Source organism: Megalobrama amblycephala, unplaced genomic scaffold, assembly GCF_018812025.1.
Source record: "Megalobrama amblycephala isolate DHTTF-2021 unplaced genomic scaffold, ASM1881202v1 scaffold420, whole genome shotgun sequence".
NCBI lineage: Eukaryota > Metazoa > Chordata > Actinopteri > Cypriniformes > Xenocyprididae > Megalobrama > Megalobrama amblycephala.
This window is the reverse complement of record NW_025953369.1, coordinates 185,999-213,886: the sequence shown is the minus strand read 5'-3', so window position 1 is coordinate 213,886 and position 27,888 is coordinate 185,999. Positions and strand designations below refer to the sequence as shown.

Below are 27,888 nucleotides of genomic sequence, written 5' to 3'. Positions count from 1 at the left end.
CTTCTGCTTGGTGACACTAGGAGGCGCACAAATGACACGCTTTAAGTTAGTAGCATCACTTCTTTTAGTTAGCTAGTCCTCAAAATTAGTACCCAAACAAAACTATAACATCATGTAAGTACTTTCTGAGAGTTGCTTTTCAGATGTGGATATACATGAAGGAACAGAAGTAAATGACTGTAAATGCAAGATCCACAACAGTATTTATCTGACAGTTCGCATGAAAACAAAGCAAACAAGCAACCGGAGGTCAGTAATGAACTAAAATTAACCCACAGAACAAAGGGTTAACCGTAACCCACAGTCAAACCAACACAAACAGCCTGATTCCTGCTCATCAGTCCTGTAAATCCCAGAAGGTGTGAAGCCAAACAAATGAAGGGCTTATTGCTTGGCACACTTTGACCTGGAAAACATTATCCCGTTTGTGTCTCCAGAATCCTGCCGTTCTCAATGTTCCTTTCAGAAACGCGTCTCTGGTCCAGATTTCACTGGAGAGAATGAGACAAATGAAAAACTTCACTTCCAATTTTCTTCAGAGCTGAATAAGACTGAACCCGGATCTGTGAGAGACGACACATGCTTCTGGTGTGTTCGACAATATTGCCATCTGGGATTATTTTCATTTTATAAATGGAAGAAATTAAACAGAGAATTACATTATCATAAGATGAATTAAACCTCAGTGACCACCATTGCATCACTTTGCATGGATCATTTTTCATGCATTGCATGTAAAGATATACTGTGCAACCTTTCAGAATTCCCCATGAGCTCATTAACATATGACCGCTGCAGAAGCAAAATTTCTTCAGATATTAAGTCTTGTTTTCTGAAAGTTTCTGCTTAAAACAAGATCCTGCCAATTGCCAAAATAAACTCGTTTTCCCTTTAAATGATACACTTTTCGGAAAACATAACATAATATCTTCAGTCATTTTGCTTCACAAGTAAATATATCTTGATTTAAAATTTTTTAGATATTTATACTGGAAAATACTCAGTAAAAAATGTTGCCATGCAGAAACTAGTAGTACAAATACTATTATTGTACAGTTGGGATGTAGATGTGGGAGAAGTTCATTTAATGATGTAGGACGTGGTCCCTTGAAAATACAAACAAAAGGATCAAATATTCCTTCAGGAACATAAATAATAGTGGATTATAAATAGTCATTCATAAAACAATATGAAGTACTTCCTGCAGAAGCCCGTTGGCACCTCAGATTTGACAGCTCATTCATTCTTTGATTGTGTTCCATGTATTTATGAAACTGGAGTCACGGTCGGGTTCAGCAGTAATGTTTTAATATCCAAACATGTCCGGATGCCATCTCATTCACCCTCTTCCAGAATATTCCGGTAAGTTTACAGGCAGTCTAACATTGATGGATTTGGTGGTTTCTCTGCTGTTCTGCTCCCTGAAAACTCCACCGCATAACGTTTCTGCTCTTTTGGCTTTTCTAGGGTTCTTTAAGGGTTCGGTGTCTGGTTTTGAGAGCTGTTTTTGGTGTTTATAGTGGATGTATGAAGTTTACAGCAGAGGAACCACAGGTGTAGAGAATCACATCTATCAACATCATCCACTAGCAGGTTTTTGTTGTTGTATGCTTGTGATGTCAATCTTTAAAGAGCATTTGCATTAATGCATTTGTCCAAATTTCAGCGAATCGATCCCATGACCTTGACACGATGATCTACAAGTTGAGCAACAGCGACTCTCAGGAAAATAAATGACACTTGTTTTGATAGTTTGTATTTATGCAATATGCATGTGACAAAAATGACATTTTCAGAATTGGAATATTGCATAAAACATTTGCGAATAAAGCAGTGTTTCCATCCCATGTGTTCAAGAGAACAAAATCACCGCTTCCTGGAAATTGGCACTAAATATCAGTAATAAAAATGTAAGTTGCTGCAATCAGGCTCTTTTTCCCTCCATCATAAATGAGTTTGTCTCAAACGAAGCACAATAAACTCTGTCATGTTCTCTTGCGTTTGGATGCTGGTGTTTGTGAACACAATCGTGTGAGACGCTTCTGGAGGAATTAAACCAAATAATTCTGATGACAGACTTTGACTCGGGCGTTTCAGAACCACCAAACCAACATTTGAGATGCTGTGATGTGATTGGTCCACTGGTTAGTCCAAATATCCAATCACAGCCTCTGCTGAGCCATCAAATATCGCATAGAGAGATTGCACAATGATGGATTTATTCAGTAAATGTGTTTCCATCTTAGTTTATACACGTCTTCATATTGGATGACAAATTATCCAACTCAATTGAGAGCATGTGTTTTTATGTGCATTTTGCCATTTCCGTCCAGTTTTTTTAATGCAATATCCCAAAATTTGCATTAAAATAGATGGATGAAAGCATTTCTAATGTCAGTCTTTGCTCAGACATGTTGAGGAAGCATAATGTTGAGCTCCAGAAGTTTATTTGATCCTGAGTTTATTAAATTAGTTTGTCTGACTGTAAGTGGAGAAGCTAAAGCCACCGGTGAGTGACGCTCTCTCTTCTGTTTCTCTCCACAGCTTCATGACATGTGGCTTGAACAGATGTCGCAGACGGCAAAACAGAACACATGCTTCATCTGCGCTCGCGGTGTGATGAACCGTGATGAAGTGAGTGTGTGTACGAGTATTCGCTGTCTTTCTTTGGGTGTTGGGTGGTCTGATGGTTTTGTTAGAAGTCAAGGGTTTTGAACACATCTGCAACATCTCACTGCAAAATCACATCCAGTTGAACCAAACAAAATGCAATAGTACTGTACAATTATGACTGAATGTATGATTCAATTTCCAGCACCTGTGACTCAGGAGAAAGGGTTTGGTTGTGAACTCAAGACTGAGTCGTTTTCTTTCATGCCGTCCATTCGTATGTTTGCGAGCCGTCACTCACTTCATATCTGTTCTGGTCAGTCAGAGGAGAAATGCAGCGAGTATTTGCTGAAACAACATAAACACATTAAAATGTCTGAGTGCTGAGAAAGTGAGGAAACATAGTCACATAAAACCACTTCATGTCTGTGAGGATGCTGAACAAATATTAAACGATTGAACGAGGCCTTAAACTGCACCGCGGCAGACCGAACGCCCCGTCCAATACAAACACACACACACATAAACACACACACACTTTCACTCACACACACACACTCATACATATACACTCGCTCACACACACACACAGTGAATGATTTTGTTCACATTATAAAAGTGCAGCAGCTTTATGTTTGTGAATCTATATTCCCCAAGTGCATCTTGAAGCTTCCAAACATCACAACACATTATGATGGAATTTCCAAACCCGTAAGACTTTCGTTCATCTTCAGAACACAAATGAAGAACTGACACTTTGATTCTTCAAAAAGATCATAAAGAGATCGCAAAGCTATCCATATGAATTGAGCAGTTTATTCCAAATTTTTTTTTTTCTGAAGAAACTCTATCACTTTATAAAATGAACAGATTTAATTTAGGTTTTATTCACACATAACCATTGATCAGTGAACAAACAGAAGCTCAACCGAACCTGCTTGACACACGAGAACAAACTTCTTCCGGAAAACTCAAACGTGCTGCGTAACACCAGAATGAACCTCACTGGTTCTTGCGGAAGCTCAAACATGCTGCGTAACACCAGAATGAACCTCATTGGTTCTTGTTGAAGTTCAAATGTGCTGCGTAACACGAGAATGAACCTCATTGGTTCTTGCTGAAGTTCAAATGTGCTGTGTAACACGAGAAAGAACCTCATTGGTTCTTGTTGAAGTTCAAATGTGCTGTGTAACACAAGAATGAACCTCAATGGTTCTTGCTGAAGCTCAAATGTGCTGCGTAACACACGAGAATGAACCTCATTGGTCCTCGCTGAAGCTCAAACGTGCTGCGTAACACACGAGAATGAACCTCATTGGTCCTCGCTGAAGCTCAAACGTGCTGCGTAACACGAGAATGAACCTCACTGGTTCTTGCTGAAGTTCAAACGTGCTGCGTAACACGAGAATGAACCTCATTGGTTCTTGCTGAAGTTCAAACGTGCTGCGTAACACGAGAATGAACCTCATTGGTTCTTGCTGAAGCTCAAATGTGCTGCGTAACACGAGAATGAACCTCAATGGTCCTCGCTGAAGCTCAAACGTGCTGCGTAACACGAGAATGAACCTCATTGGTTCTTGCTGAAGCTCAAATGTGCTGCGTAACATGAGCATGAAGCTCATTGGTTCTTGCGGAAGCTCAAACGTGCTGCGTAACACGAGAATGAACCTCATTGGTCCTCGCTGAAGCTCAAACGTGCTGCGTAACACGAGAATGAACCTCATTGGTTCTTGCGGAAGCTCAAACGTGCTGCGTAACACGAGAATGAACCTCATTGGTTCTTGCTGAAGCTCAAACGTGCTGCGTAACACGAGAATGAACCTCATTGGTTCTTGCTGAAGTTCAAACGTGCTGCGTAACACGAGAATGAACCTCATTGGTTCTTGCGGAAGCTCAAACGTGCTGCGTAACACGAGAATGAACCTCATTGGTTCTTGCTGAAGCTCAAACGTGCTGCGTAACACGAGAATGAACCTCATTGGTTCTTGCTGAAGTTCAAACGTGCTGCGTAACACGAGAATGAACCTCATTGGTTCTTGCTGAAGTTCAAATGTGCTGCGTAACACGAGAATGAACCTCACTGGTTCTTGCTGAAGTTAAAACGTGCTGCGTAACATGAGAATGAACCTCATTGGTTCTTGCTGAAGTTCAAACGTGCTGTGTAACACGAGAATGAACCTCAATGGTTCTTGCGGTAGCTGAAATGTGCTGTGTAACACACGAGAATGAACCTCACTGGTTCTTGCTGAAGTTCAAACGTGCTGCATAACATGAGAATGAACCTCATTGGTCCTCGCTGAAGCTCAAATGTGCTGCGTAACACGAGAATGAACCTCATTGGTTCTTGCGGAAGCTCAAACGTGATGCGCAACATGAGAATGAACCTCATTGGTCCTCGCTGAAGCTCAAATGTGCTGCGTAACACGAGAATGAACCTCATTGGTTCTTGCTGAAGCTCAAACGTGCTGCGTAACACGAGAATGAACCTCATTGGTTCTTGCTGAAGTTCAAACGTGCTGTGTAACACGAGAATGAATCTCAATGGTTCTTGCGGTTGCTGAAATGTGCTGTGTAACACACGAGAATGAACCTCACTGGTTCTTGCTGAAGTTCAAACGTGCTGCGTAACACCAGAATGAACCTCATTGGTTCTTGCTGAAGTTCAAACGTGCTGTGTAACACGAGAATGAACCTCAATGGTTCTTGCGGTTGCTGAAATGTGCTGTGTAACACACGAGAATGAACCTCATTGGTTCTTGCTGAAGCTCAAACGTGCTGTGTAACACGAGAATGAACCTCATTGGTTCTTGCTGAAGTTCAAACGTGCTGCGTAACACGAGAATGAACCTCACTGGTTCTTGCTGAAGTTAAAACGTGCTGCGTAACACGAGAATGAACCTCATTGGTTCTTGCTGAAGTTCAAATGTGCTGCGTAACACGAGAATGAACCTCACTGGTTCTTGCTGAAGTTAAAACGTGCTGCGTAACACGAGAATGAACCTCATTGGTTCTTGCTGAAGTTCAAACGTGCTGTGTAACACGAGAATGAACCTCAATGGTTCTTGCGGTAGCTGAAATGTGCTGTGTAACACACGAGAATGAACCTCACTGGTTCTTGCTGAAGTTCAAACATGCTGCGTAACATGAGAATGAACCTCATTGGTCCTCGCTGAAGCTCAAATGTGCTGCGTAACACGAGAATGAACCTCATTGGTTCTTGCGGAAGCTCAAACGTGATGCGCAACATGAGAATGAACCTCATTGGTCCTCGCTGAAGCTCAAATGTGCTGCGTAACACGAGAATGAACCTCATTGGTTCTTGCTGAAGCTCAAACGTGCTGCGTAACACGAGAATGAACCTCATTGGTTCTTGCTGAAGCTCAAACGTGCTGTGTAACACGAGAATGAACCTCAATGGTTCTTGCGGTTGCTGAAATGTGCTGTGTAACACACGAGAATGAACCTCACTGGTTCTTGCTGAAGTTCAAACGTGCTGCGTAACATGAGCATGAAGCTCATTGGTTCTTGCGGAAGCTCAAACGTGATGCGCAACATGAGAATGAACCTCATTGGTCCTCGCTGAAGCTCAAATGTGCTGCGTAACACGAGAATGAACCTCATTGGTTCTTGCTGAAGTTCAGACGTGCTGTGTAACACACGAGAATGAACCTCATTGGTTCTTGCTGAAGCTCAAACGTGTTGCGTAACACGAGAATGAACCTCATTGGTTCTTGCTGAAGTTCAAATGTGCTGCGTAACACGAGAATGAACCTCATTGGTTCTTGCTGAAGCTCAAACGTGCTGCGTAACACGAGAATGAACCTCACTGGTTCTTGCTGAAGTTCAGACATGCTGTGTAACACACGAGAATGAACCTCATTGGTTCTCGCTGAAGCTCAAACGTGTTGCGTAACACGAGAATGAACCTCATTGGTTCTTGCTGAAGTTCAAATGTGCTGCGTAACACGAGAATGAACCTCATTGGTTCTTGCTGAAGCTCAAACATGCTGCGTAACATGAGAATGAACCTCATTGGTTCTTGCTGAAGCTCAAACGTGCTGCGTAACATGAGAATGAACCTCATTGGTCCTCGCTGAAGCTCAAACGTGCTGCGTAACACGAGAATGAACCTCATTGGTCCTCGCTGAAGCTCAAATGTGCTGCGTAACACGAGAATGAACCTCATTGGTTCTTGCTGAAGTTCAAACGTGCTGCGTAACACGAGAATGAACCTCACTGGTTCTTGCTGAAGCTCAAACGTGATGCGCAACTTGAGAATGAACCTCATTGGTTCTTGCGGAAGCTCAAATGTGCTGCGTAACACGAGAATGAACCTCATTGGTTCTTGCTGAAGCTCAAATGTGCTGCGTAACACGAGAATGAACCTCATTGGTCCTCACTGAAGCTCAAACGTGCTGCGTCACACGAGAATGAACCTCATTGGTCCTCGCTGAAGCTCAAACGTGCTGCGTAACACGAGAATGAACCTCATTGGTCCTCGCTGAAGCTCAAACGTGCTGCGTAACACGAGAATGAACCTCATTGGTCCTCGCTGAAGCTCAAACGGGCTGTGTAACACCAGAATGAACCTCACTGGTTCTTGTGGAATCTCAAACGTGCTGCGTTTTTCAAGAATGAACCTCATTGGTTCTTGCTGAAGCTCAAACGTGCTGCGTAACACGAGAATGAACCTCATTGGTCCTCGCTGAAGCTCAAACGTGCTGCGTAACACGAGAATGAACCTCATTGGTCCTCGCTGAAGCTCAAATGTGCTGCGTAACACGAGAATGAACCTCACTGGTTCTTGCTGAAGTTCAAACGTGCTGCGTAACACGAGAATGAACCTCACTGGTTCTTGCTGAAGCTCAAACGTGATGCGCAACTTGAGAATGAACCTCATTGGTTCTTGCGGAAGCTCAAATGTGCTGCGTAACACGAGAATGAACCTCATTGGTTCTTGCTGAAGCTCAAATGTGCTGCGTAACACGAGAATGAACCTCATTGGTCCTCGCTGAAGCTCAAACGTGCTGCGTCACACGAGAATGAACCTCATTGGTCCTCGCTGAAGCTCAAACGTGCTGCGTAACACGAGAATGAACCTCATTGGTCCTCGCTGAAGCTCAAACGTGCTGCGTAACACGAGAATGAACCTCATTGGTCCTCGCTGAAGCTCAAACGTGCTGTGTAACACCAGAATGAACCTCACTGGTTCTTGTGGAATCTCAAACGTGCTGCGTTTTTCAAGAATGAACCTCACTGGTTCTTGCGGTTGCTGAAATGTGCTGCGTAACACGAGAATGAACCTCATTGGTCCTCGCTGAAGCTCAAATGTGCTGCGTAACACGAGAATGAACCTCATTGGTTCTTGCTGAAGTTCAAACGTGCTGTGTAACAAGAGAATGAACCTCATTGATTCTTGCTGAAGTTCAAACGTGCTGTGTAACACGAGAATGAACCTCACTGGTTCTTGCTGAAGTTCAAACGTGCTGTGTAACACACGAGAATGAACCTCACTGGTTCTTGTGGAATCTCAAACGTGCTGCGTAACACACGAGAATGAACCTCACTGGTTCTTGCTGAAGTTCAAACGTGCTGTGTAACACACGAGAATGAACCTCACTGGTTCTTGTTGAAGCTCAAACGTGCTGCGTAACACACGAGAATGAACCTCATTGGTTCTTGCGGAAGCTCAAACGTGCTGTGTAACACGAGAATGAACCTCACTGGTTCTTGCTGAAGTTCAAACGTGCTGTGTAACACACGAGAATGAACCTCACTGGTTCTTGTTGAAGCTCAAATGTGCTGCGTAACACGAGAATGAACCTCATTGGTTCTTGCTGAAGTTCAAACGTGCTGCGTAACACGAGAATGAACCTCACTGGTTCTTGCTGAAGCTCAAACGTGATGCGCAACTTGAGAATGAACCTCATTGGTTCTTGCGGAAGCTCAAATGTGCTGCGTAACACGAGAATGAAACTCATTGGTTCTTGCTGAAGCGCAAATGTGCTGCGTAACACGAGAATGAACCTCATTGGTCCTTGCTGAAGCTCAAACGTGCTGCGTCACACGAGAATGAACCTCATTGGTCCTCGCTGAAGCTCAAACGTGCTGCGTAACACGAGAATGAACCTCATTGGTCCTCGCTGAAGCTCAAACGTGCTGCGTAACACGAGAATGAACCTCATTGGTCCTCGCTGAAGCTCAAACGTGCTGTGTAACACCAGAATGAACCTCACTGGTTCTTGTGGAATCTCAAACGTGCTGCGTTTTTCAAGAATGAACCTCACTGGTTCTTGCGGTTGCTGAAATGTGCTGCGTAACACGAGAATGAACCTCATTGGTCCTCGCTGAAGCTCAAATGTGCTGCGTAACACGAGAATGAACCTCATTGGTTCTTGCTGAAGTTCAAACGTGCTGTGTAACACGAGAATGAACCTCATTGATTCTTGCTGAAGTTCAAACGTGCTGTGTAACACGAGAATGAACCTCACTGGTTCTTGTGGAATCTCAAACGTGCTGTGTAACACACGAGAATGAACCTCACTGGTTCTTGCTGAAGTTCAAACGTGCTGTGTAACACACGAGAATGAACCTCACTGGTTCTTGTTGAAGCTCAAACGTGCTGCGTAACACACAAGAATGAACCTCATTGGTTCTTGCGGAAGCTCAAACGTGCTGTGTAACACGAGAATGAACCTCACTGGTTCTTGCTGAAGTTCAAACGTGCTGTGTAACACACGAGAATGAACCTCACTGGTTCTTGTTGAAGCTCAAACGTGCTGCGTAACACACGAGAATGAACCTCATTGGTTCTTGCGGAAGCTCAAACGTGATGCGTAACACGAGAATGAACCTCATTGGTCCTCGCTGAAGCTCAAATGTGCTGCGTAACATGAGCATGAAGCTCATTGGTTCTTGCGGAAGCTCAAACGTGCTGCGTAACACGAGAATGAACCTCATTGGTCCTCGCTGAAGCTCAAACATGCTGCGTAACACGAGAATGAACCTCATTGGTTCTTGCGGAAGCTCAAACGTGCTGCGTAACACGAGAATGAACCTCATTGGTTCTTGCTGAAGCTCAAACGTGCTGCGTAACACGAGAATGAACCTCATTGGTTCTTGCTGAAGTTCAAACGTGCTGTGTTTTACAAGAATGAACCTCACTGGTTCTTGCGGTTGCTGAAATGTGCTGCGTAACACAAGAATGAACTTCACTGGTTCTTGCTGAAGCTCAAACGTGATGCGTAACACCAGAACGAACCTCATTGGTTCTTGTGGAATCTCAAACGTGCTGTGTTTTACAAGAATGAACCTCACTGGTTCTTGCGGTTGCTGAAATGTGCTGCGTAACACATGAGAATGAACCTCACTGGTTATTGTTATAAATATGCCTTAGTACATAATAATTTGACTTTTCATTTCATAAACATGACTTAGTATGTCATATTTTTGATTTATCAGAGTTGTTTGAGGTGAATTTTAAGTTTCTACGTTTATGTCTGAGTCACTTTGGATAAATACATTTTCTAAATAATTACTAACTGGGTAATTTTAATCTTTCCGCTACTTGAGTGAGTGGATGTTCTTCATGTGTGTGTTTGATGCGGAAGACTCTGGTATCTGCTCTTCCTCTGGAGTCGGCGAGTCTCTGGTGTTGGGATGCAGAGTCTCAGTTTCATGTGGTTTGTGGATCCATGCCAAACTATGGAAAGCAGCTCCTCAGAATCCGAGAGGAGCGTCCACTTCATTCTTTTGTCTCTCGGCCCTCTTGTCGTTTCCACGTGCTCTGACGCTGGCAGTGCTCGAACGCTGCGTCTTGTAAATCCGGCTGTAATAATCAGGCGTGTGTGCAGAGGCCCAGAGACCCACAATGCCGTGCTGTCGGAGTTCTGAGCAGAATAAATAAATCCTGAAGAGAACTATGCAGCGTTAGCCAGCAAACACACACACACACACTGGCTGGACGAAAGCCACTGCATATGGTAGTAGTAACTCTGTTTCTCTCTCTCTGACTGTCTCTCTTTCTGCCTCTCTTTCTCTCTCTCTCTCTCTCTCTCTCTCTCTGCCAAAGGAGATTCAGGCAGACTCATTTCACACGTGTCACATCTCTGCTGTCTTTCCACTGCTCTGGCCAGGCGCACACACACACACACGCGGAAAGACAAGTGTGTTGTTAATGACCATGAGGCATTTAAGAAAGAAAGTAAGAAAGAAAGAGATATGAAACATGATTATGTTCAGAATAGTATTGTGTGTGTGTGTATATGCGTGCACTCACACACACACACACACACACACACACACACACACACACACACACACACACACACACACACACACACACACACACACACACACGCACACATTGTGTGTGTGAGTTTGTTTGTGTGTGTGTGTGAACTTGTATTTATTACTTTTTCAATTTACTATTGTCTTTTCCTACACTATACCTAAACCTACCCGTCACAGGAACCTAACGTAAATTTAACATTTTTGTTAAAATTAAGTGAGTACACCCCTCACATTTTTGTAAATATTTTATTATATCTTTTTATGTGACAACACTGAAGAAATGACACTTTGCTACAATGTAAAGTAGTGAGTGCACAGCTTGTATAACAGTGTAAATTTTGGTGTTATCGCTCTCACTCTCTCATACTGGTCACTGGAAGTTCAACATGGCACCTCATGGCAAAGAACCCTCTGAGGATCTGAAAAAAAGAATTGTTGCTCTACATAAAGATGGCGTAGGCTATAAGAACATTGCCAAGACCCTGAAACTGAGCTGCAGCACGGTGGCCAAGACCATACAGCGGTTTAACAGGACAGTTTCCACTCAGAACAGGCCTCGCCATGGTCGACCAAAGAAGCTGAGTGCACGTGCTCAGTTTCATATCCAGAGACTGTGTTTGGGAAATAGATGTATGAGTGCTGCCAGCATTGCTGCAGAGGTTGAAGGGGTGGGGGGTCAGCCTGTCAGTGCTCAGACCATACGCCGCACACTGCATCAAATTGGTCTGCATGGCTGTCGTCCCAGAAGGAAGCCTCTTCTAAAGATGTTGCATAAGAAAGCCCGCAAACAGTTTGCTGAAGACAAGCAGACTAAGGACATGGATTACTGGAACCATGTCCTGTGGTCTGATAAGACCAAGATAAACTTATTTGGTTCAGATGGTGTCAAGCGTGTGTGGCACAACCAGGTGAGGAGTACAAAGACAAGTGTGTCTTGCCTACAATCAAGCATGGTGGTGGGAGTGTCATGGTCTGGGGCTGCATGAGTGCTGCCGGCACTGGGGAGCTACAGTTCATTGAGGGAACCATGAATGAGCAGAGCATGATCCCCTCCCTTCGGAGACTGGGCCGCAGGGCAGTATTCCAACATGATAACGACACCAAACACACCTCCAAGATGACCACTGCCTAGCTAAAGAAGCTGAGGGTAAAGGTGATGGAGTGACCAAGCATGTCTCCAGACCTAAACCCTATTGAGCATCTGTGGGGCATCCTCAAACGGAAGGTGGAGGAGCGCAAGGTCTCAAACATCCACCAGCTCTGTGATGTCGTCATGGAGGAGTGGAAGAGGACTCCAGTGGCAACCTGTGAAGATCTGGTGAACTCCATGCCCAAGAGGGTTAAGGCAGTGCTGGAAAATAATGGTGGCCACACATTATTTTTACTTTGGGCCCAATTTGGCCATTTTCACTTTCAGGGGTGTACTCACTTTTGTGGCCAGCGGTTTAGACATTAATGGCTGTGTGTTGAGTTATTTTGAGGGGACAGCAAATTTACACTATTATACAAGTTGTACACTCACTACTTTACATTGTAGCAAAGTGTCATTTCTTCAGTGTTGTCACATGAAAAGATATAATAAAATATTTACAAACATGTGAGATATTGTATATAAGAATGTTAAAATCACGTTAGGTTCCTCCTGTGACTGGAAGATTTAGGTATAGTGTAGGGAAGGGCCGTACTATAGTGACTTTTAAGATTTTGTCAAACATTCTTATATATGACTTTTAAAATGTTGTCTTTGTGGGGTCTGACTAAAGAAAATGTTACATTTTGTTAATTTTTAATTAGTTTTAATTTTTATTTATTTCCAGTTAATAATTTTAGTGCTTCAACTTAAAGTTATTTCAGTTTATTGATAAGGCAACATCTCTAATTTTTGTTAGTTTGTTTTTCAACTAATATTTATATTTTATTTTATCTCAGCTTTATATCAATTAACAGTTTATTGTTGTTTGTTTATTATAAGCGCTGCAGTTTTGACATTGCCAATTTAAATGCTGTAACTCTTTAAAGCAGGATGGATTCTGATTGGCTGATTGTTTTCATCAGCTGGAAAAAATAGTTGTGAAAGTGATTCCAATGATATTGTCTTTCTGTGCCGTTATTGTTTTAGTTGTGCTGTGCACTTCACTGTGCATTTTTAGAACTATATCATTAACATTATCAATAAAGTTATAGTTCTTGGTGTGAACAGGCCTTTACGCTGTTATTTATCACTGTAAAGCTGCTTTGAAACAATCTGTATTGTATAAAGTGCTATAGAAATAAAGCTGACTTGACCTCAATAGAGCGATCATATACAGTTATCCAGTCATTGATACAGTAAGTGGATATAAATGAATAAATGGACATGAAATATGAAAGACATATAACTAGTGCAGCTGCTGTAGGACTGAGACGACGATCAATTATACAGTTTACAGTCATTATACACACACAGATCCACCTCAGATAACCCACAGAGACTTTAGGCTTTCCATGTCAATCTTGTTTGTTTTTTTAAGAGTGTTTAATTTGGTGTTCTTGCGGTCAGTATTATATTACCCTCGGCACTAATGCAGCACGTGTTTCTTGCGTTCTGATCTTCATGGCCGTCGTGATGGTTAAACATTATTTCTGGAGGTCAGTTGCAGGTTCTATATTTACTCGGACGGCTGTGAGCTTTACACCTGTTAAAAAAGACAATTCAACAGTTGTGTGAAACCCGACTCACTCTGAATGATGCTGGAAGCTGCATTTCAACATGGAGATTTTAAATAGAAGGTGTTTGCTGGTCGTTTGAATGTTCAGATGCTGGACGGCCTGCATTTTCAGACGCCACTACTTTTTTTGAGGGTGTCAAGCTCACAGGAACACAACACCAGAAAGAGAGAGATGTGTGTACAGTATATATATCTAGTTCAGCCATGAAACTCTAGATGGCGCAAGCAATCACATCATTACTGCATTGCACAAGCTGATTGGCCTTTGCAGCCAATGAGATTGTTGGGGGAGGTGAAGAACCCCTCCACCTCCCCAGCTCCACCTGCCTAGATCTGCTATGGGATTTATGTGTCTATTTATGCAGCAGCAGCAGATCTTACATGCTCACAGCAGTGTGTTTGTGTATCTGTTAGCAGTAGCAAGTGTGTACTTTGTGCAAGTATGAGGGTGAGTAAATGCCACATGATGATTCTGGTAGGAGCTTCTCGTCTCATTAGTTGTGGTGTGTGTTGGTGTCAGTCGTGATGTGAGAGGATCCCAGCAGGAGCCAGTGTGTTTCTCTGAGCAGATCCGAGTCTCTCTGTACTGGCGACAGCTTCAAACACACTTTCCTTTCATCACGGGTACATCAGATTTATTCAGGGAAACACACTCGACTGGAGAAGCAGGTCACGCTGGATTCATTCATTACGGCTGATTCAGTTTAATGCTGGACACTCAGTTATTACTGCAGACGATTATACATGAATCATTAGACTGGATTTATAGATGTTGAGCTGCAGACGGGTGAATCTGTTTCAGTGCATAAGTTCATTCATCTGATCTTTAATAATGTTCTTAAAATCATTGTTCATACATCATTAATTTAAAAAAAAAATTCGAAAACGTTTTAGTTGGATGTTAATTGAACTTTTTCATGCATGGCTTTAATTCTGAAGTGAACTAATCCTTTAAGGCTTTGTCCATTCTATCTTTTGATATGAAACAAAGTCTCAGCTTTCCAAAGTCAGTTTTATCATGAAACTAAAACGATAAATGTATTTTTATTTCTTGATCGCTGTACTGCTTCAGTTCAAACAGCTCATGAACTGATCATCTTTTCATACACACACACGCAGGAATGCTCAGACTCAGCTGTTCATTTTAATTAGTTCCTCATTTTAACGAGCTTCAAAAGGACTCGTTAGTTGTGTCAGTGATTAGGTTGAGGGCGACTCTAATTGTTTAAAGCAATTGAAAACAGGCTAAATTTGCTCCTTCAGGAAAACACAGTGAACGCTGCAGTCTGTAAATTTGATCTTGTGGGATTTATGGATCTCATTCTCAGAGCTGATTAACATTTCATTTAATGATAATAAACACTTTTGATGTTTTTGTTTATCCATAGAAACACAGTGTCCTCTCCCTATTTATCTCAGCAAACACACTGGATTGACATACAGGTATATTACACTTATATATTATCAGAAATGGTACTAATACAGGCTTTAAGCCAAATATAATTTAATTTTTCTTTGATTTTATGGTGCAATATTTGTGATAATCATACTAATAGTAAACATTTTTCTTGATCAGCCCATTTTTTCCAGCCCTTTCCTGTGTGACTGAAGAGTCTGGAGGTTCTGGATCTGGTTCCGCCGCTCCGTGTTTGGTTTTGATCTGGTTTCAGCGGTTCTGTCGCTCTGAACAGCTCCGAATATTCATGTGAATGAAATCATCATCAAAGCCTCCTCAGATGTGTTTTACGGCCGGTCGATCCATAGGGAAGCGCTCTATATTCATCTGGGTTACGCTCCTCACTCACGCCTCTTGTTTATTTTCTTTTAAGATGCCACAAAACATGAGAGAATATGAGTGTTCGAGGCTGTGTTTAATAATTGAGAAAAACTAATCAGAGATATCTTTGAAGACTGATTTTTCTATTATTCATCCTTCATTTATTTTAACAGTCAGGATGTGATGATTTACAGTCCTGCCCAACTAACAAAAAAGGGAACATTCCATTTTTATCATTCTTCAAACATTATGGGAACATTTCAGAGAACATTTAAAAGTAATAAGTGTAACATTTAAAAACGAACGTTCTATTAACGTTACTGGAAGAACTTTGAGAGGATGATGTTCTGAGAAGGTTCCCTGTTTGCTGGGTGAGAGGAATGTGGTTTTCGTGGCTTGTTCACACAGTCTCTAAACAATCTCTTGCACTGTTTCTAATTTCAGAATTTCACAAACATCCCATTTTTCTACGGCATGTTTCTTGGTCAGCGTTCAGCAGGGATTCGCACGGTATGTTTTGCTCTGTAATGTAGACGTGAATGCATGTTCGTATTGGTGTGTCTGAGGTCTGTGTGTCTGCGCTGATGTCCAGATTCTTCTGCCCGTCTTTGTCTCTTGCGCCGCAGACTGTTTCACCATCCTGCACTCGGACCATCTGAGCCGACTAAAGGTGGCCACAAATATCTGCTGCGCTCGGCCAAAACATCGCAGGACCATTAGAGTGTCATTTCAGATTAAACTGTGATTTCATGAGTGTTTATGCTGGTCAGTTTGATCTGCTGTTCTGAGTTACGTTTCAGCATTACTATTTTACATTGTTTTAGTTACAAAACTGATTTCTTGGATAGGAAATTAGTCTGTTTCAGGGTTATTATAGTAAACTTAAACCATTAATAAACATTTTTTGTTGCTTGAAATAAAATGTTAAATGAGACTATAAAAAAAACTTAATTTATTTCTGTTAGTTGCAAAGGCAATTTTCATTTAGTTTCACTACTAAATATAATATATTAAAATACAGGCTAGTTTAAATACTAAAATAACTAAAATTAAAACTGAAATAAAAATGAAAAAACTTGATTTAAATATATATATAAAAATGTCAAAAATACAAAACAAATTGTAACTTGATGTTCTTAAATAACAAATTAAAACTGAAATAAAAATTCATAACTATATAAAAAAAAAAAAAAAAAAATATATATATATATATATATATATATATATATATATATATATATATATATATATATATATTAAAACACAAGAAATTGTACCTTGATATATTAAAATGTCTAAAACTAAAATAAAAATGAATAAAAAGTATATTTAAAAAAAAATATAAAAATGGCAATTTGGTATACTTAAATACCAAATGTGGAAAAAATTAAAATAAAAATTAAAAATATTTAAAAATATATCAAGTTACAATATGTTTTGTTGGCATTCTTTAAAATATTTTTTAATATATATTTTGTATTAATTTAAAATAACAAAATGGCAAAATTACACAACAGATTGTAACTAAAACTGAAAAAAACAAAAACAAAACTATATTTAAAAAGTAAAGCACAACAAATTGACTAAAGCTTAAAATAAAATTATTAAACATAAAATTCAAAATATTAATAAAAACAATTGAACTGAATTACACTAAAACAAAACTGCTCTGTTTACTGTAAACACGATCATTTACGATCATGCATGTGTTTTTGATGTCCAGTCAAAGCTTTTGGTGAATATTAAAGTGCCAGTGGTTCTGTAGAGTGAATGTAAAACTGTAGCCGAGTTTGTAATGAATCTCTCTCAGGGTGAGCGCAGCAGTCAGGAATGCAGTGATGAATCATTCCCCTCGTCCACAGGACCAAAGAACGGCTCTTCAGACTCACTCCAGTCCTTAAACTAAACTAAACTAAACTAAACGAACTCACATCCTGGTCTTTGTGCTCAAACCTTGAGCTAATAATAGACTCGCCTGGAATCTCTCTCTCTTTTTCCCAGGTCGACCATCGTGAACCAATCCGGGTTAGCAGGGAATGTTCTCTGGAATGACAATTAAACGAAACAAAGACGAACCGGCGCAGTGAACCGGGACAAATTAGAGGGTGAGCAGCTGCCAAGAGCCGTAAATGTGCAGAGATTGATTTCATTCACGGTAAAACTGTAAAAATGCTGCTCAAGTCCAGAGAAAGACGGATCAGAACCGCGGGGAGTGTGTTCATGATCATCCTCACTGCAAACAAAAAAAAATCATGTTCTTCCTCAGTGTTTCTGTCTTGTTTTCCAGAACAAATATTCTAAACATTCTTAAATCAAGATACATTTACTGGAGAAACAAAATGACTGAAGAGAAATTAATCAAAATGAAGTGAGAACAAATATCTGTCAGTGGCGTCAGAAAAATAAACTTAATTCAAAAGGGAAAACAAGATTATTTTTGACCCTTTGTTTAAAGCAGAAAACTTTGAATCTTGTTTCCATCAGGGGATAAAAAAAGAAGGTAACTGCGACTTTTTATTTCACAATTCTGACGTTTTCTTTCAAGTGCGAGTGAATATCTCACAAGTCTGAATTGTTAGATGTAACATTCCGTTTATAGTTTGTAGATCTTTGTTTCCTGTGTTTCCTTTTTGTTTTCATTTGTTGCCATAGCGACTGATTGATTTGATTCACCTGCTCATTGTTTAGTTTGGTTTTGAGTCATTCTTTGTCCATTCTCGTCTGTTTACACTGTAAACCCGAATAAGTTAAGCTAACTCAAAAAAACTAAGGTACTCCGTTGCATCAAATTTTGAGTTATGATGTTCCCAACTTTAAACAGAACTATTAAGTTTTGAGTTTGTAGTACTCATGCATGTTTATTGCTCCTAACTTGAAGTACTGAGCTAGCTCATACATTTTTATAGCAATTAACATAAAATATTTAGTTAATTAACTTTTTTATTTTGAGTTCTTGCAAATCAAATGAGTTATTTACACTGTAATAAGTTGTCAGAACTCAAAAAAGTTAAACACAACGTTTAAGTAAGATTTTTATTTTTTACTCATTACTCATTTTTTACTCAGTACATTTTATTGTTCTTAACTTGAAATATTTGAGTACACTAATTTATACATTTAACTTTGAATTATCAGGTTTTCTCAATGTAAATATTTTGCTAGCTATAACACACTAATTCAGAAAATGCCAACTTGTTAATTTGCTAACATGTTAACAATATCATGGTATAGCACTTACTGAATGAGTACAGCAACTTAAAACATGTGACTTACCTGCTCTCAAATTAACCCAATTACCATTAATCTTGCACAAAAAACATTATATAACACTTATAATTTTAGCATCTCCCTTTCAAGTGCCATGTGCAAAGCATGCTGGGAAATAGAAATCCCAGCCCAGTTTCAGTTTAACTAGTCTAAATGAAAAGAAATGAGTCCAAACAACTCAAAACGATGAAACAGTTCAGTAAATTTGAATATACTTGAAATATGTCAGTGTTGTGAACTCAAAAGAAAAATCTGTAAATACTCATAACAGCTAATTTAACTGAACTAATTTAAGTTTGTCCTACTCAAACCAATTAAGTATTTTGAGTGTTAAGGTTTATGGTATAGTTAAGGTTATTATTCTCCTCCTGTTCTGCTACGTTTTTTCTTTCGTCAAGTATTGTTAATAACCGCGACTGATGTGTTTAGATCCTTCCTCTACTTCTTTTGCTGAAACCAATCATGACAGAGATATAAAAAGATGTAAAAGTCAGAATTGTGAGATAAGAAGTTGCAATTGCCTTTTTATTTTTAATTATTATTTTATGTCAGAAACAAGCTTCCGTAAGAAACTCGTTCAAGTTTCTCAGAAAATGAGACTTTGTATCTCACATAAATGTATCTGGATTTAACCCTGTAAAGCCTGACATGTGAAATAAGTCAAAATTAATCATAATTTTTTAAAATTTCTAATAAATGATGTCTGGATAATCAAGTAAACCAAAGCTGAAATATTACTAACAATATTCTTAGCTTTACTTGATAAAAATCAGTGCAGATTTGACAGCAGAAAGACACGTGAAGCTCGAGCTGAAGGACGTTTGTACAATTATACTAAAAGACTTTAACTGAATAAAACAGTCTAAACTATCAATCACACAATAGAAGGACTGGAGGAAATTGTGTGCGACAGGTTTATCAGATCATGTTGATCATTTAGAGGCCTTTGTGTATCAAATATGATGGAATTTATAGGGTTAAAAATGTTTAAATATTTGCACATTTGGCAGTGTGTGACCAGTAGGCTGTGAATGATCTGTATGTATGAAATACCCAGATGTTCTGCTGCTTTTGCCAAACATGCAGTTTATCAGAGCACTCTGGGAGAGATACTATATCCCACAATGCAGTGCGTTCGACTTCACATTCCCTTTCCAGAGTGACCAAAAGAATCTTTAACCACAGTCTTCTGCCTGATGTTTGTGTGTGCGTGCTGATTCACACAGTGAGATAATAGCGTGCAGTATACAGTGTCATTGCACAGTATGCAAGCCTTTGCCGTGGTTAAAATATTAAAGTTCCAAAAGACAAAAAGATGCTTTAATGACGTGTTGTGAAAGTATTCCTGCGTGTAGAATAGCAATGAGCGTCCGTTAATGCCGATGGGCCGGGACGGGGGTTCTGAGCAACCCGAGCTAATTAATCCTCCGTCCTGCAGTTGACGAGCTCTCGGCTGGACGTCTTTGTCTCTGTATTCACACAGTGTGAGAATCGGCCTGTTGAGCTTGTTTGTGAGCGAGTTCAAAGCGACAGAACAGAGATTAGACATTGTTCCTGCTTTCGGACGCTCATCTACAGCTGAGCGGAATGAACAACCTCGGCACAACAGGAGCAGTCATGTGTGAGACGGAGAAAATGAGCTGGATATCACTAATGAACGCACACGTACACACGCTTTCAGTCAGGAAAGGAGCTCGTCAGTGGGACGGAAAGCTCATTTGAGTAAAGTAGGCTAAATATTAAAATGATCAGCAAGCATTAATCACACTCGCATATACAAAGCAATATCTATAGAGATGGTTATCATTCAAGAAGCTTATTCCTAATTTAAGATGTTTCTTCCAAATAATCCAAATGATGCTTGTAGTTGTATTGATGGCTCAATCGGATTGAAAAGCCTTCATGTGAACACCTCGGCCAATTCGAATTACATTTCTATTGGTTTGAAAGGGGTGGTGCAGACCTGAAATCCAATCAAAAGCATGTCCCCAGCTGAAGAAAAATCTTTTGTTAGCTCTAAACATTATGGGAACGTTACTTCTCAATGTTCTCTGAACATTCTGAAACAATTAATAACATTACAAAATGTTACACAAACATCTAAAACCTTCCATGAATGATGTATTAATAATGTTTTTGTGCTAACATTTCGAAAACATTAACTCTTTCCCCGCCAGTGTTTTTTTTTAAATGTGCATTTTTGATCATTTTCAAAATAACAGAGAGACTGCTTTTAAACAAACAAACAAACAAACCTGTTTTATTTTAGCTTTAATTCAAGAAAAATTCTGAACAAAAATCTGAACATTTTGAACAAAAAGCTGAGAAAATCATGTTTTTTCAAAGACTACAACATGCATAAGCAATGCTTCTATCGCTTGTTTCTCCTCCTTCGCCTGTGTTTTGATCCGGAGATTCTGTACTCTTTCAGAAGATGTGCGCCCCCTACCGTATAACAGCGAAAACATGGATTGCCGGAAAATCACGTCAGTGGCAGGGAAAGAGTTAAAGACCAGATAACGCTGAACGAATGTTCTATTAATGTTACATGACGAATGTTTATAACTTTGAAAGAATCTTGCCAGAACATTCACTGTTAGTTGGCTGAATGCTTGAATATGACCATCTTTTCAATCGGATTCAACTAAATATTGCATGCATGTGCATGTTTACCAGAGCACTTTTATAATAACATCTCTGTTTACATGCATTTTACTTCTTACAAACGTGCATATGTTTTTGCTTCACATGAAGTGGTCGGTTAAGGAGACTGAAATTTGTCAAGGCAAAACCGAAAATTGTAACTCCACTCTTAGACACACACTTACGAACTTCCCTGAGCACTGCCCTTTGAGGAAATCCCCGCCACCATTTTGAAGCGTGTTCAACTTCGTCAAGTGGACAAGGGAAGTTTACTTGGACAGACCCTCGACTCCTCAATTTTGAAAGAGGGAGCGGGTCTACTAAACACATACACTTCAGGCAGATCCAAAGACCACAATGCACCATGATTGTGACGTCACAACACATTGTGCTTAATTTACCGCCACCCTACACAATTCTAGTGTATGATATTGGCATTATTTCAACATTTAACTTCATTTAATCAAGCATTCTGCGTCAGTTCAGGCAGGCCTCGTAGTCAAGCTCCGCTATCAGCTGATTCACAAATTCCAACCCCACCCATATCAGCTGATCCGATTTCTATGGACTCCATTGGCAACTCTAAAATAAGGCGCATTACTTAAACGGGTTTGGCTGCTTCCACTGCACGCTGCTTGCAACCCACCTCCTCCCCAGCTCCTCCTTAAACTTGTGTCTAACTTAATCAGTGTCATGATGCATGCTCTGTTCTCAATAGGGGGATTTTGTGCTGCTTATCCAGTTAAAAAATGGGAGGTTGTCCCCAGAAGCTGCTGCTGTTCCTGGTCTTGGCTTTCATGGAGCTCATGAAAAGGACAGGGAATTTAGAACAGAGCCATACCGCCAAATTGTAACTTCAGCAAAATATGCCAATAAAAAATTGACTAAAGTTTGTCTCTTGTAATTTTTGACTTAAGTGGTCCTGACTGAAATAATGGCAGTGGCTATTTGCACTAAGTGAAAATAGAAATGTATTCTATTTACACTAAGTGACAGTAGCAGCATTTTCTTAGCGATATGTTATTTACACTAAGTGAAATTCGATCGCATTAAAAGCCAGGTGTGTGAGCCTTACTCGCTACTGCTGCTCCACTGAAGATGTTGAATTCCCCACATCTTTTTTAAAGGTGCCCTCGAATGAAAAATTTAATTTATCTTGGCATAGTTGAATAACAAGAGTTCAGTACATGGAAAAGACATACAGTGAGTCTCAAACACCATTGCTTCCTCTTTCTTATGTAAATCTCATTTGTTTAAAAGACTTCCGGAAAACACGCGGATCTCAACATAACACTGACTGTTACGTAACAGTCGGGATCATTAATATGTACGCCCCTAATATTTGCATATGCCAGCCCATGATCGAGCATTAGACAAGGAAAGGCAGTATTAATGCCTGGATTTGTGCAGACAAGGTAAGCAAGCAAGAACAACAGCGAAAAATTACAGATGGAGCAATAATAACTGACATGATCCATGATATCATGATATTTTTAGTGATATTTGTAAATTGTCTATCTAAATGTTTCGTTAGCATGTTGCTAATGTACTGTTAAATGAGGTTAAAGTTACCATTGTTTCTTACTGTATTCACGGAGACAAGAGCCGTCGCTATTTTCATTTTTAAACATGTGCAGTCTGTATAATTCATAAGCACAACTTCATTCTTTATAAATCTCTCCAACAGTGTAGCATTAGCCGTTAGCCACGGATCACAGCCTCAAACTCATAGAGAATCAAATGTAAACATCAAAATAAATACTATACTCACATGATTCGATGTATGCACACAGCATGCATGATGAACATCTTGTAAAGATCCATTTGAGGGTTATATTAGCTGTGTGAACTTTGTAAATGCGCTGTAATATAGTCGAGAGCTCGTTTGGCAGGGAGCACGTGATTTAAAGGGGCGGCGCGCTGGAAAAATCAGTGTATAGTTAATGATGCCCCAAAATAGGCAGTTAAAAAAATTAATTAAAAAAAATCTATGGGGTATTTTGAGCTGAAACTTCACAGACACATTCAGGAGACACCTTAGACTTATATTACATCTTGTGAAAAAACATTCTTGGGCACCTTTAAAGCTTGAGTAGTCCAACCAGACATTGGTGGGCGGAGCAAGTGTAAATAACATTTGCCTACAAGGGACGCTATTTGCACTTAGTGTAAATAGACACTCCATTTAAGGCTGTAGCTACATTAAGCTGACTGTTATAGTTTATTGTATTCTCATTTTCGTTTGTGTAATTTTTTATATTTTCTCCAACAGCCCAAACATACATACAAACCTATAGAATGGTGCGTAAAACAAATTCATAAGAAACAAACGTAAATAATAAATCAGCTCCATTGCAGATTTCAAGTAATCAAGGACTTAGAGTGTTCCATTTAAACGCATTTCGAGGGTTCCGCCAGTAGTGGGCACTTGTGCAACATAAGCAATGACGTACATCCAGGTGAACGAGATAGAGGGAATTTAGCAGGTGCATAAAAAAAATTGACTTAAATGCAGCCATCGGCTGCATCCGAAATTGTATACTTCCCCTCTATATAGCAGACAAAAAACAGTATGCAACAAGTATGTACTGTAGAGTAGGTGAAAAGTACCCATATGAACTACTACTTCTGTAAATAAGTACAAAAGAGAGTATGTGCACCTTATTTTAGAGTTGCCAATGGAGTCCGTAGAAATCGGATCAGCTGATATGGGTGGGGTTGGAATTTGCGAATCAGCTGATAGCGGAGCTTGACTACGAGGCCTGCCTGAACTAACGCAGAATGCTTGATTTCTGAATGCGGCTTAAGTTTTGTTCGGAATACATTAATGCATATGCAAATTAAAATTTTAATTGGTTTGCAAAGTTTAGGGTTTATAGGCTATAAATACAACTTTCAGATAATCTGAAATCCGATTGGATTCACTTGGATTGATGAAAATTTGTGCATGTAGGCCTAAACAATGTTCTGGTGCATCTGCTGTGAGTAACGCACATTTCAGGCTGGTTAACAAGAGCGTCTCAGGAAAAGAGCTGCGGAATTTCCTCACAGTTAAGCGGCACGTTTCCTTCATTACTGGAGCTGCTGCGTTTGTAGTGTAAAATCATTCTTCAGATTAGCAGCGCCACGGCCATATGGAGCTCATAAACGCGCGGCGTAAAAAGATACGGCTCTTTTAAAGGCGTGTTACTTACAATCAGAGCCGAAATCTCCTCACCGCCATCTGTGCCGCGTTACTCCAGCGCGTATCTCTCACACACACGCAGCGGCTCTGAATTAGCAGCAGTCATGCGAACAGGTGTGTGATGATGCTGATATTAAAGCACTAATGCATCAGGACGGCATGATATCTTCATGAGCGCAGACTCTCTGTATCCTGTGAGCTTTAAAGTGGCTCGATTTACTTTGACTTTATAGCCTACCTGAGAGAGGCGTGTAGCCTAAATCCTGACAGGTCCAGCATGACACATTACTCACATTTTCACCATTCACCTGAATATACTGTATTTTCATGTGTCAGTTGTTGTTGAGTGATAAGGCAACCTATATGGGCTTTTAATCAATCACAGCAACAGAGATGCACATAAAATGACTGAAAGTTTCTTAAGAAGCCAGGATTGAGGAACTCGTTGTTTGTCTGCTGAAATATTCCTCTAAATAATCAATCTCTCTTCCACAGGATACATTAACCTTGACAAAGACAGACAGCTGTATTTTTAGTCTCAGCGTTTTGTGTGATAATGTGTTTGTGTGTCGTCCTGCTTTCCTGGAGTTCATCAAACAAACTCAAACTGTAATCTCTGAAACTCTCTCCACAGGGCTTGATCACATGTAGTTTATGTCATAGATGAGCTTTATGAGCAGATGAAGCTCTCCTGTCCTCCCTGATTGTGACACAGGAAGCAGTTTTGTGCTTAATGCCACATGATTTCCTGCCTCTCTCATGAGTGCTCATATAACTAGAGTTACAGATCTGCATCTAATCCCCACGGCTGCAGAAAAATCATATTTCTGCTATAAAACATGATGTGCGCAATGATTCTGGCAGATGATTCACTGTGGAGCGAGTAGTTTTTCTTTTCTCTGGAGACGCCCACAACTTACTATCTGCGCTCGTTTGGGGGATTTGAAGATTTCATGGGCTCTGTTTTCATTGCAGATGGAAAAAGGCCCACAGTGTGTCCGGAGGGCATGTGAAGCTCCTGCTGGAGTTTATCTTCTGCTGAACCTCGTGTTATCGAGTCTGAACCACAGCCACTCCTCTGAACCGCTGTTATCACTGAATACACACACAACGCCTGCTAGAATCCTTTCATACGCCCACACTGCACACTGCATGCTACACACTATACACTGCACGCTACACACTGTACACTACATACTGTACACTGTAAGCTACACACTACATACTGTACACTGTACACTACACACTGTAGACTACATACTTTACACTGCATGTTAGACACTGTACACTACATACTGTACACTGCCAGCTACACTGTACACTATATACTGTACACTGCATGCTACACGCTGTACACTATATACTGTACACTACATATCGTACACTGCACGCTACACACGGTACACTACATATTGTACACTGCATGCTATACACTGTACACTACATACTGTACACTGCACGCTACACACTGCATGCTACGCACTATACACTGCACGCTACACGCTGTACACTATGTACTGTACACTACACACTGCATGCTACACACTTTACACTGCATGCTACACACTACACTACATACTGTGCACTGCACGCTACACACTGTAGACTACATACTGTGCACTGCACGCTACACACTGTAGACTACATACTTTACACTGCATGTTAGACACTGTACACTACACACTGTACACTGCACGCTAGACACTGTAAACTACATACAGTACACTGCATGCTAGACACTGTACGCTACATACTCCACACTGCCAGCTACACTGTACACTACATACTGTACACTGCATGCTACACACTGTACACTATACACTGTACACTACATATCGTACACTGCACGCTACACTACATACTATATACTGTATGTTAGACACTGTACACTACATACTGTACACTGCATGCTACACACTGTACACTGCATGCTACACGCTGCACACTACACACGGTACACTACATACTGTACACTGCATTCTACACACTGCATGCTACACACTGTACACTGTTACACACTACACTGCATGCTACATATTGCACGCTACATACTGTATTCTACATACTGTACACTGCATGCTACACCACTGTACACTGCACACTACACTGTACACTGTACACTACACACTACACACTGTACACTACATGCTACACTGTACACTGCACACTTCATAATGTACACTGCACGCTACACACTGTACACTGCATACTAGACAGTACATGCTACACACTACACAACACACTGTACACTGCATACTACACAGTATACGCTACAAACTGTACACTGCACACTACCCACTAAAACACTGATACAGTATCACTGTGTCCAAATCGAATACCTCCCTACTATATAATATGTAAAAAACAGTACACCAAAGGAGTAGTATGTTGGAATACATAGGATTTGTAAAACAGTAGTGAAAACCACTAGTTCACTGGTTGACCACTAGTTCACACAGATTCTGATTAAATGGCAAAACAATGCAAAGCTATTAAATACTTGTCCTTTTTTCACATAAAACATTTTAATTAATTTTAAATTTGTTTAATCAAGTGTTTTTCCTTTTAGGACTTACCACTCACTGAACAACTGACACATGTGAAAATATATTTTGTCATGCTGGACCGGTCAGGATTTACACTCCTGTCAGAAAACGTCTGAACTCCAGTGTTCAGAATCCCAGACTTTACTAGAGGCCTGTTTCTGACAGCAAACATCCAAACACACAACGCCTAAAATGCTTTACCAGCTGTTTTCCTCACATCACACACACATATGACAGTCTCAAACCTTCTTTCAAACTCCACACTTTTGTTTTTGTAAATGTTCATGAAATGCAGTGCAAAAGTAAATATTAATGCAGTTTACATCAATGCACAGGTGTGTTTGAAATGTACCGGACATCTACAAATACTCCTCATGAATGAGTTTGGAACTGCTGAAACTCCTTGACGTGAGGAATTTCAACATCCAACACTCGGCCCTGAATTCAAGGCCGAGGATGAACCGCAGACCCCCGAGACGCAAACCACACAGACACACAGAAAGAGACGGACGGGAGGGGAAGACATGATGTGATGAAGTGAAAAACAGAACCGATTATCCTCTCATTCCCATCCAAATGCACACACTCGGACATCTGTCTGATATTATTTACTGTTCAACATATTCAAGGTTCAAACCAAAACACATTTATAATCCAGTGCTGGTGAAGCTACTTTCAAGCTTTAGCTTTGTTTCTTCATTTTTTAATGTTGCCTGTGTTGACCGAGGGATCAGGACGTGACCACTGTGCTGATGAACTGACCGTTTTCGTTTCATAAACTAGTTCAACTTTAGTCAAGCTGCTCTTTTGTAAAAGTAGTGAGTGACACCACAAACCACTAACAAATAGCAACTACTGAAG

At 40.3% G+C, this 27,888-nt stretch overlaps 1 long non-coding RNA gene across 5 annotated transcripts; it reads left to right on the top strand.

The window, feature by feature from the left end:
* Positions 1–27,888, top strand: LOC125261515. Of its 5 annotated transcripts, XR_007183337.1 has the most exons (8): positions 1–1,362; positions 1,468–1,593; positions 2,545–2,634; positions 14,999–15,053; positions 15,187–15,315; positions 15,832–15,897; positions 17,389–17,492; positions 22,016–22,465. It is a non-coding gene; the product is annotated as an uncharacterized LOC125261515 (long non-coding RNA). The 5 variants fall into 5 exon arrangements; XR_007183336.1 differs by lacking the exon at positions 22,016–22,465 and adding an exon at positions 27,363–27,888 and having other exon boundaries at positions 15,187–15,897; XR_007183334.1 differs by having other exon boundaries at positions 15,187–15,897.